This window comes from Thermobia domestica, chromosome 2 (genome assembly GCF_964235325.1).
Source record: "Thermobia domestica chromosome 2, izTheDome1.hap1.1, whole genome shotgun sequence".
Taxonomy (NCBI): domain Eukaryota; kingdom Metazoa; phylum Arthropoda; class Insecta; order Zygentoma; family Lepismatidae; genus Thermobia; species Thermobia domestica.
Genome location: NC_137455.1, coordinates 345533238 through 345548483, shown reverse-complemented (window position 1 = coordinate 345548483; position 15246 = coordinate 345533238).

The following is a 15246-nucleotide window of genomic DNA, read 5'->3' as shown; positions in this document are numbered from 1 at the left end:
CGCAAACAAACTGAACAACGAAAGGAAACAATATCGGTCATTTTCTACTACTTTTTACATATCCTGGGAAACTTCCCCCTGAGACCACCTACTTCGAAATTTAAAAAAAAAAAAAAACGCGTCTGGCCCCCAGTTGATGGTGGCTGTAAGTTAACGCCTATGGGAGTATGACCATTCATCTCAGCGACCAGGAAAACTATGGATTTGACAGTAATATCGGTAATATTTTGGATTATTTTTACCCGTCTCGATATCCCCCCGAGGTGACCCCCGGCCCGCAGCAGAATGGGGTCAATTTGGAAGTTAATGCGATCGGAGTTTCACCATTGATCTCAGCATCCGCGAAAACTACGAATTCGAAACTAATATCGGTCATTTTCTACTACTTTTACGTGTCCCGGTAAACGCCCTCCCCTGAGACCCCCCTGGTTCGATTTTGAAAGAAAAACGCTTCGTCTTGGTTAAGAGCCTGGACCAAGGTAGCCGTGACCAAAATTTGGTAACTCTTGGTCCACTCGTCTGGTTTCCAGGCATCACCCAGACAGACACACAAACAAACTCTTTATTTTCTTTATATTAGATTGTTGACGCATAGTCAAAGAAAGGAAGTGAGTATTAAACACATCGAACTAAAGACTAGAAGCGAAATAAATTGATAATATTATTACCAGAGATGCAAACAAACTTCGAAAACTTTAAAGGTGTCGAATATCACCACATTGTTTATTTTTATCACATTGGTTTATACGTTGAATTATTTTTCTGTTTTCTTTGAAATTTACCGGAATTTTAATTGTGTGATTTTAATTACTTTTTCAAGTCAATTAATTATACAGCCATACAAAATAAAAAAAGTTTTGTCCACCGGACCCCAGGGCACGAATTTGATGTTTTTTTCTTTTACACAGAATTCTAATTTCGAAACCCCGCGACGATCAACCGTATCAGATTTTTGTTACGGGCGAAAAACGTGAGTGATGTTAGATAGTCAGGATACAATATAACACAGCCATACAAAAAATTTCTGTTCAGAGTATTTCAGTGCATGTATTGGATGTATTTTGTTGCACAGAATCCAAATTTTGAAACACTCACAAGGGAACCTTCCGAAAATGATAGTTGCAATGAAAGATGTGGCCTATGCCAATTGAAAGAGCTGTAACAGAGATGAGCATTCCCAAAAAATTAGCTGCCCATAGCAATAGGTTCAAGAAATATAAGGGGTGGAAGTTCGGGAAACAGCAAGGTTGGACAAGAGGGAAAAGTGAAAATTCCGCAAAAAAGGGGGGCACGGCAAAATACAATGCTGACAAGTGATGTATAGAAAGAGACTTGCCACAATAGGGAATAAGTGAAGGCCACCAGTGGGGTTAACAGTGTTGCCAACTGCAATAAAAAGTACATGTTTTGCAAAGAGCACTATATGAAGTGAGTGCAATATTCAGTGTCATGTAGAACATAAGATATGACGTGTATAATCAGTGGTACAATCTAACAAAAGAGAATAGAAAAAACAGAAGTACGAAAAATACGTAAAAGACGAAGTTGGCCATAATGCGCCACATTTGATCACGAGCTGTGCATATTAGAATGAACAAAACAAGAAAGCACCAACTATGCAGGAAACCGACATACCTAGAGTCGAAAAGAAAAACGAGTTCCAAAGTTGGCAGCACTGACCATGAAAATCCAGACAATTCTGATATAGTTAGGCCACTCGCTTCACAAAAAGAAAATTCCGGCAAGAGGCATTAGCCTTCGCATCATTTGTACATGCTCCTCCACTTTGTATGTGCAATTGTTCGATGAGACAATGGTCCAAACAGAAGATACATTTGCAGTGGGCGCAGCGGAATACTGCCAATCCGTCACACATGGTACAATGATCGCCTGTGAATGTACTCTAGAGGTGTCGGAACCTTTGGTGGTCTTTCTATCACTTTTCCACACCTATAGAAGTCAAACATAATCAAAGGCTTGATTTGCTGTGTGTTGCTGTCTGCAGTACTATCACCGCCTATATGATTTATCCAGTGTCCCATCTAACTCTGCGACTGAAATATTTCAAAGCGAAAAAAAATGTGACACATCCAGTTGTGCAGGAATGTACCCATGTCAGCCGGCGACAAACTTCTGTGAGACGCAAGTGCCCCCAAGTCCCCCATCATAGGGTCCCAGGGGCCAACTTCAAAATTTCAAATAGCACCATTGGTCGAGTTATATTTCTTTCGATAAATCATGGAATATGCAACAACGCATATTAGAAATATTTACTATATGGGATTTCAAATTGGCCGCCAAAAATATCTGCTCGGTGACAAGAACAACGTGCATTTTTAGCGGCCATTTTGAAACCCGTGCTTCATATGGCAAATGTTTCTTATAGGCGATGTTGTATCTATCCAGAGAAATATCATCCGCCCCCTGTTCCCATTTGAAATGTTGCTGTTGACCCCTCGAGCCTTATCATGGGGACCCTGGGAGACTTGCTTCTTACAAAGTTTTCTTGGCTCTCGACATGAGTAGATTCCTGTGCAATTGGATTTGCAACATCTCTTTTCGCTTCGCAGCAATTTGAGATCACAATGTTCGATGCCATGTTAAGACACAACATATATTTGTGGCTGCCATTTTGAAAAACATGCTTCATATAGCAAATGTTTCCTATATGTGTTGTTGTACATTCCATGATCTATCGAGAGAGGTACTACTCGGTCCCTGTTGCCATTTGAAAGTTTGAAGTTGGCTCCTGGGGCCTTATGATGGGGATCCTGAGGACACTTGCTTCTAACAGACCTTTATCACTCCCTGACATTGGTACATTCCTGCAAAACTGGATCCGTCACATTTTTGTTCGTTTCTCAAATCTTTCAGGTCACAAAGTTTGGTGGGACACCCTGTATATTCCCACATACGACCCAACCATGACATAATGTTTACTTCTATTATCGGTTGTTGGCTCAACCCAACTATTTCATGTTCCCCGACTTTACATTGCCTCAATCACTCTAGCATTGATGCATTCCGAGTGATGCCTGTTGCCGGAATTTTCTTTTTGTGAAGCGAGTGGCCTAACTATATTAGAATTGTCTGGATGTTCATGGCCAGTGCTGCCAACTTTGGAGCTCGTTTTTCTTTTTTACTCTAGGTACGTCGGTTCCCTGCATAGTCGGTGCTTTCTTGTTTTGTTCATTCTAATATGCACAGCTCGTGATCAAATGTGGCACATTACGGCGAACTTCGTCTTTTCCGTATTTTTCGTACTTCTGTTTTTCCTATTCTCTTTTGTTAGATTGTACTACTAGTTATACACGTCATATCTTATGTTCTACATGACACTGAATATTGCACTCACTTCATATAGTCTCTTTGCAAAACATGTACTTTTTATTGCAGTTGGCAACCCTGTTAACCCCACTGGTGGCCTTCATTTGTTCCCTATTGTGGCAAGTCTCTTTCTATACATCACTTGTCAGCATTGTATTTTGCCGTGCCCCCCTTTTTTTGCGGAATTTTCACTTTTCCCCCTTGTCCAACCTTGCTGTTTCCCGAACTTCCACCCCTCATATTTCTTGAACCTATTGCTATGGGCAGCTAATTTTTTGGGAATGCTCATCTCTGTTACAGCTCTTTCAATTGGCATAGGCCACATCTTTCACTGCAACTATCATTTTCGGAAGGTTCCCTTGTCAGAACAATTTTACCGTCCCAATATTCGTTTGTTCATTATTATTTCAAAAATGTTGTTATGTTTAAGTTAAGTATGATTTCTCGAACCGAAAAATGATAATGTTACTTACATACATCGTGCCACATAAAGGAAAGGCGATGTTGAATAAATAAATATTAAAAAAAAATAATTGGTCAGAAATATAAATGGGACGTTCGGCGGTAGCAGTGGAAGTGATAATATAACTTTAGTGTTGTGCTGCTAAGAGTAAGGGGGGTAAGTGCAAATTTTACACTTTACATTACATATACACCTACATAACTGTTTACAAATACATATACACACATCCATAAATACTTTACACTTTTTATTTTAGTAATTTCTTACTTTCTGGGCAGCTACCCCTCTATCGTCGCTTGAACTCATTTTCCGATTATGAAACTTACACACCCGTAACATTGACAATTCATTTCTATCTCGATTTCGACATTATCTATTACACGAGTCTGACTCATTTGCATCATATGTCTACATTATTTCAATTACATAAATTCGTAATTTGGGCAATTCGACCTTGTGGACAGTCGATAAATGCAAATGGCGGCGACAGCCATTTGCAATTTTTCTTACACTTTCAAATATATAATTCAATTCTTAAAATATATAATTCAATATACTTACATCTGTAGCACACAGGAACTAGTGACGGCCACAAAGTTTCGGTTCCTGCGGAACCGGTTCCAGACCTGGATCCGAAAACCCAGTTCCAGAACAAGATTTTAGGAACCGGTTCCAGACCTGGAACTGAAAACCCGGTTCTAGAACAGGATCTTAGAAACCGGTTCCAAACATGGATCCGAAAACCCGGTTCTAGAACCGGAACTTAGAAACCGGTTCCAGGCCTGGATCTGAAAAGCCGGTTCCAGAATCAGATCTTAGGAACTGGTTCCATACCTGGATCCGAAAATTCCCAAAGACCCGTAAAGGAGGCACGAAGTTCACCTTCAAAACACTGCAAAGGAGACCACGCGCTTGTGTCCTCTCCGCCCAGACCCGCTTGTGTTCCTGGTTAGCGTACGCGCCTTTGGCGTGGGAGACCCGGGTTCGAGTCTCGGCGGGAGCTCATGTGGTTCGGATTCCACGTTAATCAGTAGGTCCACGTCTCATATAGCCCCGCTGCTGAAAGGGACGCTAAACTAAAATCAACTCAACCGCTTGTGCCCCCCAGAAAAAAGTTTAATCCACTAGTGGGTGTTTAGCAGAATGAGTTTGCCAATTTACCTGTTTAGTCAATGAGTTTGCCAGTTATACAGTTTGTTTAGGCAAATGAGACAAGCGATCGCTGCTTGGGCGCCTGCCTGTCGCTTCCAACATTTCATCTAGCACACTGTTCACAGCCTGCCAGCAGATCTTTTAGGTTGGCCACAAAGTTCTGGAACCGGTTCCAGAGCTAGATCCGAAAACCCGGTTCCAGACCTGGATCCGAAAACTCGGTTCCAGAACCTGGTTTTAAGAACCGGTTCCAGACCAGGACCTGAAGAACCGGTTTCCGACCCGGATCCGAAGAACCGGTTCCGAAACCGGGTCCGTTCAGAGCCGAAAAGCGGTTCCACCAGGAACCGGTTCTGGCCATCCTTAAGAGGAACGTCATGTCTGATGCACCTAATTAATACCGCTAACGGTGATGAAAACAAGACAAGACAATAAATATAAATCTTCCATAGATTGAATTCCAAGATTTAAAATTGAAAGTAAATGTAAAAATTTAACTGAACCACGCATTCTGAAGAATTTTTAAAAAGTTGGGAACCACGATGTTCTAATCTATAATCATTGGAAATAATATATTTATATTCAGAATAACAAACATTAGACATCTGTAGAAAGTAGAATCAACGTCAAGGGATTGTTGTTTTTCTATCCATTCTTATTTATATGTTTTGGAAGAAGATGATACTAAAAAATACAGTATTATTGAAGGTATCACCGGTTTGTGAAGTAAAATCTTCATTCCCTCTTCTTATCTGCCATCTATTTGTGAAATGACGTAAAATTTATATCCATCTTGATTAACATATCAATTAAGTTTGCTGTAACTGCATACCTCGTTCAATTATATTAGTTATTTATGTTTATTTTATGTTTACAGTTTAATAAAATCTGAGGTTAAAAAATGATACCACTGACAAGCATTGTGGCGTACAATTTTAGCTAATTTGCTGTTGTTTGACCATTGCAGTGGTGCCCACCCCCCCTTATGTCTATGACGCACCCCCCCCCTCCAATTGTCTATCCGTAGGTGTTCTTCCAAGAAAAAATCTTCTTTTCGATTAATTTTACCCCCCTCATCAAACATATTTACATAGATTTTAACCCCCCAATATTTCAATGACGCAGTTTGCGTCATAGCCCCCCCTTGTGGGCACCCCTGATAATATGCACATATGAATTCAAGTCTAAATATGCACGTTCGAAAATGATTTATTAAGACTCTGGTTTGGAGCATGACACTTCAAGAATCAGAGACGTGGATATTAAGAAAAGTTGAAATATCCATGCTGGAAGCATTTGAAATGTGGTGTTGGCGCAGATTTGCTAGGCATATCACGAACCGAAAGGAAAAGAAAGACGCGCTAAAAGAAGCTAATGAAGGATGACAGGTCATGAAGATAATAGGAAAAAGAAGAGACAATATGCTTGGATATCTTGTTTGGCACTCAGATTGGATTACCATGTTGATAGAGGGAAAGGCAGAAGGAAAACCAGGAAGAAGAAGACCAAAAGTATAAAACAGCTCTCCCACGAGAGAGAAATTTTTACAATTTCCATGTTGCCTACCAACCTATGGTTAAGGTGTGAAAGACGAAGAAGCAATAATATTCACTGTCAGATTCTTATGTATATTTCTGTTGATTTCTGTCTTCTGTTTTCTGTAATTGTATATTACTTCTTCAGTATATTTTCGGAGCTAGCTGCTTGAATTTGTAACACGATATTAAGAGATTTAATACTTAATGAATGATACGGTGAAATATAAATAAATAAAGGAATATATTTATATATTATTAAGTACGGCAAAGGTAGATAAAATATAATTCATAATAATAAATAAGTTGATAAAAATAAAATAATAAAATACAATGGAAAGAGACACATTATATAAATGATAAATAACTAAGAATACTTAGACGTCGTGGTTACAGCTATACCCGGTTGACGATGGGATACCTGAAACGAAGATCATATTATTAACAAATGTGATTACACATATATAATATTCAACAGAAGGTACTACGTTCAGTACTAACCATACATGCATACTTTACGTAAAGGATCAGGTACTATTCTATATATTATATGCTAAGCTATAGCGCAAATTTTCGTAGGCATGAGATTCTTAGCTAAATCTAGCCATTTAAGTAAATATTTCTAGATTCTCGTTCTAAAAGTGATCAACATATATTACATGTACTAATCTACGCATCTATTATTCTATTATAATTCTAAACTGCTGTTCAATGTGCAACAATTCAAAGGCTGAAGACTTGTTGCTTTTGTTAATTATCTGTTGCTTAATAAAATATTGTTTAATTGACAGGATATTGGTTTCATTTGTTTTAAGTTTCTGTTCATGAATATTCGAAAGTAATATAAAATTAAATTAAATTTCACAGTTACATAGGATATAACCATAACTATTTGTTTACTGTTGACTTGTTAATTCACTCCTAGGTCATAAAGGATAAGTTATGTACGTGATTTAATCCGAATATGTTCACTATCGGCATTTGTGTTCGCAACTCAGTTCTTGGACAAAACACTTATAATTTTCCGTGGTAGTCGTCGAGGTGGCCGCTATTAACAGATCAGTTTCACCAAAGAAATCCAGGCAATGGAGGAGTGAAACTGTTGACAAATTCAACGTTGTGCGAACAAGGGCTAAATGTACAGTCTGCAACAAAAAAAAAAAAAAAAAAAAAAAAAGAAAAAAAAAAAAACCTGCAACATGAGCATGTAAGTTTATTGTGAAACTAGGCCTAACTGTGCAGAGAATCAACATAACGTCTAAGTGACACGAATCACACCAGGAGAAACCTCGGCCTCCTCCACTGCCCTGAACACTTATTTTGGAGCAAAAGACTTCGTCGTTTCACAATAAACTTACATGCTCGTGTTACAGATTTTTTGTTGCGGACTGTAGAAACATGTGTTTCTTTCAAAACTTAAGACATTGTGATTTAAACTGGTCAAGAGTAAGCAATGAATTCTCTCAAGTTTAAAACAAATGCCCTTTGCACTGAAACACATATACACAAAATCGTTTTGCTGATTTGCATCTTGATGTCTGCAGTCTAGGGCATTTCATACGCCTTGTTTGCAATTGAAAAGAAGCGTTCTCGTTATGCAATTTTTAGTATTGGTTATCTGACGAGTTGGCAATTAGGGATAAAAGTCGGCTGAACGTTAAGAAATGAGACGAATTTGTCTCCGAAACAAATTGAGACAATTAACTACGACGAGACAATTAACTAGACAATTAACACGGTTTTCCATTCAGTTTATTCTTCGACATAGAACAGCAGAGACGTTTGCAGTAGATGAAAACTACACTTGCAGCACCTGATTGCAATTATTGACAACACAATTTTGTCACATAAAAAAGCAATACAGTGACGTGTTTTACGTTGATTTCTTTTTGATTCTTGTTAATTTAATTCGCAGATTTTGTATCGAAAAGTGTTACTTTTAACCCGGAATCTTCATCACAGGTACGTGTGGCAAGATATTTTGGTGTCGCCACTGCGATATTACTCATCTGAGTCCAGGGATTGTACAGTGAGACGTTATTGTGTATGGTGTGGTGTGTAATCCGTGTTGGATTGTGAAATGGATGATTGAAAGGAACAACGAATCTGCGTTAAATTTTGATTTAGACATGGGAAATGGCTACAGAGACTTGCTAAACGTTGCAAGTAGCATTCGATGATGTGTAATTGATTTGCAGGACGACCTTTAGTAGATTGAACATAGTTTGCTAGTGGCCTACTACTGCCACGCTTAGTAGCATGCATGGAAAACAGGCCCGCGAACGCTCGGTCTCTTTGATGGACGGGTTCCGCCAAACAAGGCATCCCGCCCGTACTTCCTCGATACAGAATTGTATCCTCATGTACGTGGTGCACCGCCAGAATTTGTTCCATAATTCTGACTCGCCTAGGCGAAGTAACCCCCATTCTCTGAGGGAGTGGGATACGCCCACTGCGCGGCCAGACCGAAGTCCTGAATGCCTACCAGTTGACCTACTGGTTGAGGCAGACTGCTAGCGAGCCAGTCCTACCATGCTCTGCAGACATGGCGTCCGAACATAAGGCAAGCTCACTTATCGACCATGTTCAACGTTATCCAGATTCCTGGAATTGGCTCCCACAAGCTACCGAATCCCACGGTATGACCACAGCCCGGCAGAGTCTAACACAAATCCAGGGCCCCAGGCAATGCTCGAGGGGGCTTGTTCAATCCCGGCCCTGCCTACTTCTATCGTTCAACTGGCAACCGCCTTGCCGTGTAGAGGTACCACGCACACGTCGAGATACTCCCGTATTTCACCCCGGACCCAATGGTACGTGTTAAGTCACCATTTGAGTTTGGTGGAGACCCATATCCTACAGAGTTGCCTCTCCTTAGCAGGACCAGAACCGTTACCCAGATTCCTGGGATTGGCCCCTCCTCCACCTCCGTTTGGCCCCCCGGCAGGCAGGAATCCGACACTCCCCCCCGGTAGGGTCGTCCAAGCAATACGGGACTTCTTCTAATTACGGTAGAGGTACAACGTACATTTCCAGAGCCAATGACTGACGTAGACCGTTTGCTCAAGGCAAACATTGTCATTTGGGAGATATGTCCCCTCGAGCCCAAAAGACATACTTCCCTGGTAGGCCCGCCCAAGCAATACAGGGGTGCCTATCTTTAACGTGTTTAGGTACCACGTACACGTTGTAGTAATGTTACTTGTTCGAAACCCAATGGTACGTGTAAACTACCATTAGAAAAGGGACACCCACACCCATCCCCGGTAGGGCCGTTCAAACAATACGGAACTACCACTAATTACGGTAGAAGTACACCGTACATTACCAGACCCAATGGCTGATATAGACTGTCTACCTTTAAAGACAATAGCCATTTGAGAGCGGCGGCTCCCCTGGTAAGGTCGTGTCTCCTACACCCAGTGAAATCAAGAAAATCCTGGGACGAAGGAGTTACACTTTCTCAGCGCTTCTGAGGTGAAAGTGGGCGTTAGAATACTAGGTATCCATCCCGGACCCAAGAGCAGGCACTACACGATCTTTGAGGGCAGTACCGACATCATCATCCCGGTAGGGCGCTGGATCCGCCCACACTCTTGGACACACCAGCTACCCACTCTTTAATACGACGTAGCCTTATCTCCCGGACCCAAGGGCACGGCCTAGTTGCCAATTTCGGAGGATACCCGAAGACTCACCTCCGCCGGTAGGGGCGGCAGTCAAAGACCACAAAGACCACCTACCTCGCTGAGGACGTGACGAGGTCACATGTACTCTTCCAGATCCAATGGCACGAGTTAGTCGCCCATTTCGGAGGATAGCCGAAGCCTCACCTCCGCCGGTAGGTTGTTGTCCTACCTTCATCCAGTCCATAAAAGAGGACTGACCGAATGCAGCAGGACATTCGAGATAGGAGCCTGTTTCCAAGCCCCACTCGAAACTATCTCCCCTCCAGTTGCCGAGTAACGACATAGCATGTTGCCCAGTGGAGAAGAGGGGGTCCCTCCCCCTTTGTCAGCGCGGGCTTGGGACCGGCCATGGCAGGATTAGTAGATTGAGCACTGAAGTTGGAAAACAGTCCGTGGAGAATCATTTGTCCTCGTCGATCGTCCTTAAGTCGGAACGACAAGAAATATGCCCAGGCCAGTGTACTTGTAAGATTCGAACGTCTACTAACTGCCCGTGAAATTGCGGGAGAGTTAACAATTTACATCTAGTCATGTCAGTGAATCTTATACTAAGACATAGGAATGCGGATGCATTGACGAAATTAGTGCTCAAGAGTTCTCACATATAGGATCAGTCAATAGAAGAAACCGCCGCCAACAATTCGACAGTCCTGTCCAGTATCATCACAGAGGATGAATCATGAATATGACTTCACCGAAACAAATTAAATGTCGTCCTATAGAAGCTGCCTAGATCCCTGTGATCTAGAAATGATAATCAAATCCGATCTGGATGAAAGTGCTAGTGATTGAGTTCTTTTATGTGTGAGATCATACGTCATATTTTTTTCAATGTAACTAAAGTGTCAATAGGGAAATCTACACAGTTGTGTTACAGTGGTAGCAAGATACCAACCGTCACAAATGGCCGGTCTAGCAGCCATTTTGACAGTGGCTTTCACTTTAACAATGTTCTGTATCATACTTCCGTCTGAATTATTAACCAAAGCTATTTCCGTCCACTATCCTTATACTCGTCGAATCTATTTCCCTGTGACTTCTTTCTGTTCTCTTAAGAAAACTCACTTTGAAAGGAAACACTTAACACTGTCCAGGGCATTCAAGATAACACAAGAAGGGACCTCTGTCGCATTCTACAACTGAGATTATAGAATTGCTTCCAGCTGTGATACGGTGTGTACATGCAGCAAGAAGGCAGTACTTTGAAACACAAACACAGTGAGGTGAAACGTCGTTCCTTTGAATTTTCACGACATTAGTCCGGAAAGAAAGCAAATGATGCACTTGTATTTCAGGTAACTTTGGTAAAAAGAAAATATTATTCCCAAGGAAAGGAGCGTGTATTTTCTTGGATTAAAAACTAATCTTAGCTGTTTTAATTGTAGATTTAGCGATGTTAATAGATGGGGTGGGATACGTACTACACTTCAGTGTTATATTATACGATTGAATCAAAATGTACTTATCAATCTGTACATAAAATATATGTATAGTAAATATAGTATGTATATCGTTCAATACTTATACGGAATAGTGTTTTAGTTGTAGTGTATGTGATGTTAAAAGAAAACTTGCCATTTACTTTGTTACTTAAAATTTGCTTTTTCCTGTTATCCCATATCACTTATTAATAAAACATTGCAATTGGTGTTTGGTTTAGAAAGAATTCAATCTCCGATAACTTTCTCAAAGCAATATTTTAAAGAAACAAATAGCTAAGTACATGCTGTGTTTACAAAATAACTACTCAAACTTCTCATCAATATATTTCGTTTGTTTTAAATTAATATTCATGAAAGTCAATTTAGATTTTTCCAGAGTTCTTCCTTAGTTTTACCAGATGGTGATTTTAAATATAGAACCTAATTGACTTCCTTTCATTATAATTCATATACAAGGGTCGTTTAAGGTTGACCGGGACTTTTATTTCTTCAGAGGAAACAACACAAGAAGCACCAAACTATGTCAGCTTTTCAAAGTATTCTCCGTGCGCGTCGAGGCACCCTGATTCCTTTGGCGTAGAGAGAACTTCGTTGTTGTCATTGCCACTGGAGAACATCGTTCTGGAGTGGTTCAACTGTCTTGAATTTGTTCCCTCCCAGATGGTCTTTAAGGGGTGTAAACAAATGATAATCACTGGGTGCTAAATCTGGACTGTAGGAGGGAAAGGGAGAACTTCCCAGCGCATTTCGGCCAGCGTTGTTATTGTCAGATTGGCCTTGTGACATGGGCATTGTCATGAAGAAAAATGACATTTTCAGACAACATCCCAGGTCTTTTCTTGCAAATGGAATTTCGTACAGCACACTCAACAATGTGGAGTAATACTGGCCATTAATAATGCTCCATTTGTCCAGAAAATCCACATGGATAACACCCTTCATATCCCAGAAAACACTTGCCATGATCTTTCCAGCGGACGGTTGCGTTTTGCTTTTCTTGGGCGGCGGGGAACCTTTATGCCGCCACACCATGCTGCTTGTTTTGGTCTCTGGGGCTGAATTATGCAACCATGTTTCATCAGACGTGACAATGGATTGCAACAATTCATCACCTTCGGCTCGAAACAGATTCAGAAGCTATTCACAGAACGTCATGCGTGTCCACTTTTGATCAAATGTCAGCTGGCGGGGAACCCACCTTGCACAGATTTTGCAGAAGCGTAAGTGGTCGTGAATGATGGTTTCAACACTTCCGACACTGATGTTCACCTCAGCAGCAATATCCTTCACTGTTACTAGCCGATTCTCAAGAATCATTTGCTCAACACATGCGATATTCACTGGTGTGACTGCAGTCGGGCGAATGTGTCCATGCACTTCATTTGTCACCAGCTCCCGTCCTTCGCGAATCTGTTCACATCATTCGTACACTCTTGTCCGTGACATCGTTTGTTCACCATACTGTGCTTGCAATCTTCTGAAAACCTCGGTTGGTTTAACTTTCTCCTTCACAAGAAATCCGATTACACACCACTGCTCCACAGCCACAGACACAATGCTTGCCGCCATGTTCGCTGCAACTGCTGCGAATTCGTAAATACGTCATGCCAGATGCTCTTCTTTCACTTAACATAAGCTTTCATACGATACTCAACTTGAACCCCTTTCCCATTTCAACATTTTGAGTTAGACCCCGTCTGGGACCTTGCGCGAGACAATGGAGCATTTTCTTACTTTGAATCATTATACTTTTGAAATAATGACATATCTGTGTTTTTGTTTCTACACCTAACCCACAGTTTCAAATTCATACGAGTGGCCATAGACTTTGCAATGAAGATTGTGTTGATATTTTGACCCACCGCTATTTTGCACAGGCTTATCGTAGAGAGTCACGACTTGAATTATATTCTTTTATTTAACACCAACTTTCACACGATATGCAAGTTGACCCACCTTTCCATTTAAAAATTTTGAGTTGGACCCCGTCTGGGATCCTGCGGAGGACTCTGGGACAATTTATTTTACTTCCATACATTGTACTTTTGAAATGATGAAAGACATGTTTTTCTGTTTTCATATCTGTCTCACAGTCTCAGATTTTTCGGGTTTGCAACGGACTTTATGGAAACGCTTAAAGATTTTAACAAAAATAAGTAACATTCTGCCCTGAAGTGGAATACTTGAGACCTCCTTAATTTTTGTAACTGGTTTTGATCTTACCCTGATCGAAGCTTTCAGGAAATATATACATCACTTCTACTTTGTGGACATCCCTAGTAAGACATGAACCTAAAGAAATAAAAATAAAAATCAACATAGGAAACGTAGGTATGGTTGAGGAAGACGAGAAGATGAATTTCAAAACTACGAACACCAAATAGATAAAGATAAAAATAACTGACCATGAAGAAATTCATTCTTAAGAAAAATGAAAATAAATAAGGAATATTTAGATAGGTTCTATGAAAGCAACAACTAATTAAAGTACTCATTTTGCAACTGATTGTTCTGTGACGTTATAGTTTGCTGCTCGCCTTCTCAATGAGAGAGGAAGGAGCTAGTACGTAGCTTAAGTACATTGTTCACAGGCAAACAATATCATCGATGGCGTAGTAGGTGTTTTTTGTATGCACTACACACTTACTACTCGTGGATCCATGACTTGTCATTCACTGCCAACACTTTCTTTTCTATGTCGTTCTTTTCCCTTCTTTCCTCATCGTGTTCCTGTGGATCCATGACTTGGCGTTTACTGCCAAAACTTTCTTCTATGCTATTCTTATCTCTTCTTTCCTCATTGTGTCCCTGTGGATCCATGACTTGTCATTCACTGCCAACACTTTCTTTTCTATGTCGTTCTTTTCCCTTCTTTCCTCATCGTGTTCCTGTGGATCCATGACTTGGCGTTTACTGCCAAAACTTTCTTCTATGCCATTCTTATCTCTTCTTTCCTCATTGTGTCCCTGTGGATCTATGACTTGTCATTCACTGCCAACACTTTCTTTTCTATGTCGTTCTTGTCCCTTCTTTCCTCATCGTGTTCCTGTGGATCCATGACTTGGCGTTTACTGCCAAAACTTTCTTCTATGCCATTCTTATCTCTTCTTTCCTCATTGTGTCCCTGTGGATCTATGACTTGTCATTCACTGGCAACACTTTCTTTTCTATGTCGTTCTTGTCCCTTCTTTCCTCATCGTGTTCCTGTGGATCCATGACTTGGCGTTTACTGCCAAAACTTTCTTCTATGCCATTCTTATCTCTTCTTCCCTCATTGTGTCCCTGTGGATCCATGACTTGGCGTTCACTGCCAACACTTTCTTTTCTATGTCGTTCATGTTCCTTCTTTCCTCATAGTGTTCCTGTGAATCCATGACTTGGCGTTTACTGCCAAAACTTTCTTCTATGCCATTCTTATGTCTTCTTTCCTCATTGTGTCCCTGTGGATCTATGACTTGGCGTTCAATGCCAACACTTTCTTTTCTATGTCGTTCTTGTCCCTTCTTTCCTCATCGTGTTCCTGTGGATCCATGACTTGGCGTTTACTGCCAAAACTTTCTTCCATGCCATTCTTATCTCTTCTTTCCTCATTGTGTCCCTGTGGATCCATGACTTGTCATTCACTGCCAACACTTTCT